Source organism: Microtus oregoni, unplaced genomic scaffold (assembly GCF_018167655.1).
Source record: "Microtus oregoni isolate MIOR12 unplaced genomic scaffold, Mior012 000007F_ref0000211, whole genome shotgun sequence".
Classification (NCBI taxonomy): Eukaryota; Metazoa; Chordata; class Mammalia; order Rodentia; family Cricetidae; genus Microtus; species Microtus oregoni.
This window is the reverse complement of record NW_024543066.1, coordinates 37,881,183-37,887,308: the sequence shown is the minus strand read 5'-3', so window position 1 is coordinate 37,887,308 and position 6,126 is coordinate 37,881,183. Positions and strand designations below refer to the sequence as shown.

At 39.5% G+C, this 6,126-nt stretch overlaps 1 non-coding gene across 1 annotated transcript; it reads left to right on the top strand.

The window, feature by feature from the left end:
• The first annotated feature begins 4,635 nt into the window (after positions 1-4,635).
• Positions 4,636-4,807, top strand: LOC121451174. The gene has a single exon (XR_005974701.1). It is a non-coding gene; the product is annotated as a U1 spliceosomal RNA (small nuclear RNA).
• Positions 4,808-6,126: the final 1,319 nt, after the last annotated feature.

The window sequence follows — 6,126 nt, the reverse complement described above, 5'->3', positions numbered from 1 at the left end:
TAGCTAATAACCTACATTTTTTTGTTTGGTCATGTGGAACTAGAAGAATCCCACATGCTTCCTTAAATCCCTGGTCTTTGTGGAATTATTGCTGTTTTTTCCTTTTTTTTTTTTTTTTTTTTTTTGAAGATAACATTTTGGTCCTTTGGTTGGCGAATGCTTAGATGTTGGATATTTTCTGCTGTCATCGAAGTATACTCTAAGAAGATTGTTTAAAAGGAACCTAAGTATATCTCTTCCCTTAAAAATGAAAAACAACAAAGAACAAAAACCCAGCCAGAAAACAGTTTTGTGGTAAGCCAGCATAGGAGAACTGACTGCCGAAGGGAGACGGCACTGCGATGACAGGAGGAGGTGACAGTCTAGGCTTACTGTGATGTGTGAAAGACCTGCAGCTGAGAGGGTAGCTGCTGGCTGGAAGGAAGCTCCAGCACCTGGAGTAGAAAGAAGTGTTTCTATGGGAAGTTACACAGAAGTGGCCCACAGCTCACCCATGCACCTGAGCTTTCTGAGAAGCTGTTAACACGCATGTCAGTTAGGAGACAGCTTAGGTTAGTGCCCTCCACGGTGTTCATCTCATATCTCTTCAACTGTCTCTAGAAGATTGGTGCCAGGCCAGCTGACAGGCAAGGTGGCAGTTTTGGCAAAGACAGCATTAGTTATATAAAGCTGTATCCCACCAAAGAATTCTTGCATAAACTTTGCCTCATGGTACGTTTATGTATATGAAGAAATAATTTCATAAGCAGGTGAAAATCATCTCTAAGCAAAAGATGCACATTGGTTTGTGTAGTAATAAGGGCGGCGGGGCTGCCTCCCCAGCCCCCCAGCCGCCCGCGGCTAGCTTATGCCCCGAAATAACAACACAGACACTGTATCCTTTTAAGCACTGCTTGGCCCATTCTCTTCTAGGCTAATTCTCACATAATAATTTAGCCCATCTCTAATCATCTGTGTATGGCACCCCAAGGTGCGCTTACCAGGAAGATTCTAGCCTATGTCCATCCTGGGTCGGAGCTTCATCGCGTGTGTCTGCCAGGGAGCAGGGCATGGCGTCTCTGCTGAGGTGTCTGCTCCGGAGAGCTGTCGAGAGTCTCTGAGCTCACTTCCTCTTCCTCCCAGCATTTTGTTCTGTTTACTCCTCCCACCTATCCTCTAACCAATAAAATGGGCCAGGGTAGTGCCTTTATTAGCCAATGACCTTCCTCCATCAGGTTTGTATTTTTTAGCTACTTATAACTCCAGTTGAAAAAATTCTAGTAAGGAATATTTTGTTATTTTATTAAGGACATGTCATAATACTGCTAATTGCCCCAAAGCAGAGCTCCCCAGAATTCACCTATAGTTAACTATCTTGGGATTGATGCCTATTATAGAGGGAAGTCTTGTTTTAGGAATCCTGGAGCTGCTCGATTCCAAAGAATCAGAAGCAGGATTGACTTAGGAAATAATGTCAGGAAGACATTAGGAAAGGAATAAATGCCACAGAATAACTTAAAACCCTGCACTCAGCAACTGAAAATTTCATGCTCTTAGACTAATAAAAGCCCAAGTCATTGATGTTTATCATTAGTTAGAACTTTTACACCAGCATGCTGTTTTCCTCAGGATATCTGCTTGATAAATGATTTCAGGTCAATTAGAATTCTAATTTATCAGTATTCTGAGAAAGAGGCAGCTCATTGCCATGGATGAACTAATTGGCAGTCCTCCTATCTTTGGAAGGGTATAGCCTTTAACTTAGATCTGTGCTACTGTCAGGAAACCAGAAACATTTTTCTTGAAATGCTTTATTGTGGCATGCTTTTGTAAATGATTTGAGATACATACGTAGCTAATATTCTTTATGGCCACATAGATGATAAGTAAATAAATACGGTATGAGTGAACAGCAGATGTCAGTAAGGCAATAGCCTGCCTAGCAAACAGAGAACTATATGAAGTCTGATGGTTTTGAAAAAGGTTTAAGAGCCAAGCCAGATACCGAATGCACTACAGACTAGAGAGCTCAACATATTTAAAGTATGTTTTTATAGATAAAGAACCACAAAATAGCTATACGTGAAGTACCAAGAGAAATGGATTAATTTCTCACAGGAAAAGTTTTAAAGTGAAGAAATATTTGAAAGATATTCAACCTTAAAATGATCACTTACACACAAAATAAGTGTTTTCACCAGTTGGGTTGGCGAATGTTTATTTGTTAATGATTTAGAACTCAGACTGAAAACTGTTGAAATAAACTAACAGGGAAATAAGTGTTCGCTAAACTGCCGTAGGACTATAACGTGGTATAACTGTTTGGCTAAGCTACTACGCAGGTAAATTACAGTCTCCACACCACGTCAGTCATCTAAAACCCTTTATGTAAGCCTCTCCGTTCCCTCCCAACACCTGCAGTAGAACCTACGATTAAAGGATTTGCGCTATGTGATTGGATATCATTTCATTCTTTGTTTACCAAAAATAAGCAGTTTGCACCTGTCAAAATTAGCATTTGAGTTGACATTGGTGTAAATCTCACATTTCGTTCATTGTCACGAAATTTTCAGCTTTGAGAAAAAGAAAGGAAAGAGCAAATAGAGAAATTCAGATTTCCCAGTTGAGTGATAGCGTTATCTACAGGTGTGAGCCCTGTTTGTGTTCAAATGCGCGTTTCTTAAAAAGCTGTTCTTCGGTGCATTTCTTTACTTCTAAATCACCACACAACAGCCACTTTTTTTGGCTTAGGGGTTAGGCCATAAATAACCTGACCTCTTAAATTCAAATAATTCCATTGGACACTGCACATGGTTCTATTCTATATTGATAGTATCCGTTCATTAGAAAACTAAGGACCACAAAAAGATATATATTGCCCTTACATGTCTTATGTTGCTGTTTATCAATATACCAGTATCTAACACACCTTAATTTTATCACAGGATAATTGACATAATGGTTTCTCGAATAGCTGGGTTTCAGTTGCCAGTTACTCATTTTATTGCTTGGAACAGTGTCCTTCAGGAAGAACGTCCTAACTTACCTAGTCTCAGCAGTTAAGATGGCAAACAGTGGCCTCCTCTGTGGCCACTTCAAGCAAGCCCTCTCCGTGTGCCAGGGACATCTCTGCAGCTTGTTTCCCAAAGCCCTATTGAGCATGTGCTGAGATGCTCAAGTGCCCACTCGGTGGTGGAAATCCGCGGCCTGACTTTTCATTTAAAAGAATATGGTGCAGGAATTATAATTCCCAAAATGACTCTCAGTTCCACAAATACCCTTAGAAGTTTAGGGCAACAAAATCGTTTTCTTAAAAAACATTTAAAAGCATCCAAAAAGTCAGTACATATATCACTTTCCTATTGTACCTCCTTTGCCTAGTTTCTGTTCTTATTTCCTACCCCCGCCCCACAATGGGATTCTGATAAACAGATAGACCTCATGTCTAAAACGGATCTAACTAACCATCTATTCAAGGTTCATATTTGTTGGGTTTGCACTACAAGACTAGATGGTGTTGAAAAGAAAAACGGATTGAAAATACCTGTGCTGGATTTGAGACGATTATTATCAGGCCTGCACAAATCCCACCCCTTCTCTAGGTGTGGCCACTCTCCCTCCTCTTTCCACTAAGGCTTAATTAGAAAAGTAGCCCAGGCGTATAAGTTTACCATTTACAAAGAACGCGCTCTGCAGAGACACACTGGTAAAATACCTGTTTCCAACAGAACTCTCTCAACAGCAAGGTATGTTTGGTAAATAACCCCCTCCAAGTCATTAGTCTATCATTGGGAAGGAAGGAGAGACACGGTAAAGATACAATTCACCTTCTCTAGATAGGATAAATTCTTGTGTTTAGAGGAAAGAATGCTTTTGTGTGGTTTCATTTTTCACTTCAAATTTTCCATGGGAATATAAGCGTTACATAGTTTCAAGCTGCACTGTGCTGTGATTTTTAACTTGAGTAACAGAAGATATGTCTGTCATCTGAACCAAAAGTCCTTTATATGTGGTGGCTGTGAGCGGTAATTACGAGCAATGGATGACAGACAGGTCCTCGAAAGAAACTCTTCTTGTTTAAAGAGGAATGAAAAAGGTCATCTATTTCACCCTAATTTTGATTCATTTCCCCCAAAGTCTAAAGTGCCATGTACAGAGACAAAACACAGGAATTGTGAACCTAATTGATGAAAGGTTTTTTTTTTTTTGTTATTATGTTTTTGGTTTTGGTTTTGGTTTTTTCCTGTTACACAGTATTTATGTTAGAATCAGAAACCAAGCTGATTCCAAATATTCACAGCTGAAGGACAATGCTTTTAGAACATGCAAATCTGTTGCCTCAGAAAGCAACTCCAGAAGTTCCCAACATGGTAGCCTTAAAATTAGCGTTTTGCTGGAGGCCACGTATTCATTGCTGCTCTCTTCAGCAGGGAGCTCCCCTGGATCCAGTTCTGTGACCTGGGGTCGCTTTCAGCAACTTCCAGGGGCTGGAAACACAAAGGACTTTTGCCTACCAAATCCCTTTCCTCACCGTCTAGGCGCCAGGGCTGTGGGAGAGTAAATGTCTCAGAGACCCAGGTTGTAGTAGTTTATTCAAGTAGCCCTTGAAAATTACAAACATTTTGAAATTATTAATTGTAATTTAAATAAAATTTAAAATCTCACTGGCAGCAGAGATATACCATAATAAAGAAGGTATTTCCCAGGGCAAGGCTCCAAGACTCATCCATCACCCGAGGCATGTACTGACCCCTACAATTCCTGCAAATTTAGGAAAGTGGATTGTATAACTTATGATAATTGGAGCTTATGTTCGCATGAGTGCTTCCCTAAAAATAAAAAAAAAATAGATACTGGGCATTGTGTTGTAAATGGTGTACTATCATGAAAACAAATTAATGTTTTTCTTGTTTCTAAAAATGATTTTCGAAAACAGTTATTCTTTCATTGTATGATTAATCAATAAAACTTTCCAGGTACTATCTCTGTGTTGATAAACAATGTTCCTAAAGAAACTCAAGTTCTTAAACCTTGGAAAACTTATTTTTCTTGACAAGACTTTTCATGTGTGCCTACTGGCAGAAATTTACTTAAATAGGTTATACATCTTTACTTTCCAATTCTAGAAGATATTCTGATTATTAGGGCCCTGTAGTGGAGTGGGAAGGACATCGCATTCTGATAACACTTTGTATATATACATGCATATATATACAAATATATACATATATTTTTAGTGTGTAAAAAGCATGCTTTCTTTATCTATGGGAATTTCCATATTCTGTTTTGTGCCACTAACTAAATTTTCACATTTGATGATCGCCCACGAAATTAATCACTCTTTACTGAATAAGCATTTTCACATCTGTGTGTTAAAAGTAGTATCATGCATGTAAGGTCCAAGGGAATATCTGATTTTAATTTTTCACCTAAGTAATCTGTTGGTTGCAAGAGCTAAGCCCTGAAGGGAGTCTGATCCAGGGAGGCTCTGAATATAGGAAACCGGACTGCGGTGTAGAGATGGCCGACAGGCAAAAGCAAGCAACTGACAGGAGAGGAACATGGAGGAATCTTATGGATCCCTGAAGCAGTACCTAACCCTGTTTATTTCTCTCCGTGTTAACTACCGGAAAATTTAGTGGTAAATGTGAGCAGGGCATTTCTCATTGTGGGTGGTTCAGTCTGCACTGTCGTGTGAAAGTTTGATGCAGTTGATACTGAAGCATTGCTCCTAGGGGAACGGAGTTAGGTTCGACAAGACTGTTTCCAATCACGAGTTATGCATAACCTCACTTTGTATGTTCTTTTTGTTATACACATCGTTTAGTCAATATGTATTGTCGACTGGCTCTCATCTAATGGTCAGTAACACTAAAACTCATGCTTGAACAATGTTTAACGTGCTTTTCCTGCGAGATACCACAGTCTCCTTGCACTTAGGATTATCTAGGCAGCATTTATGCATTATTAATAGGAGCCATTTCTAATTTTTTAATTTGTCAGTTCCATATATATGTGGCATGAACTTGATTTCCTTTCACTGCTGCTGCCTGTCATTTCTCTCTCTCTCTCTCTCTCTCTCTCTCTCTCTCTCTCTCTCTCTCTCTGTGTGTGTGTGTGTGTGTGTGTGTGTGTGTGTGTGTGTGT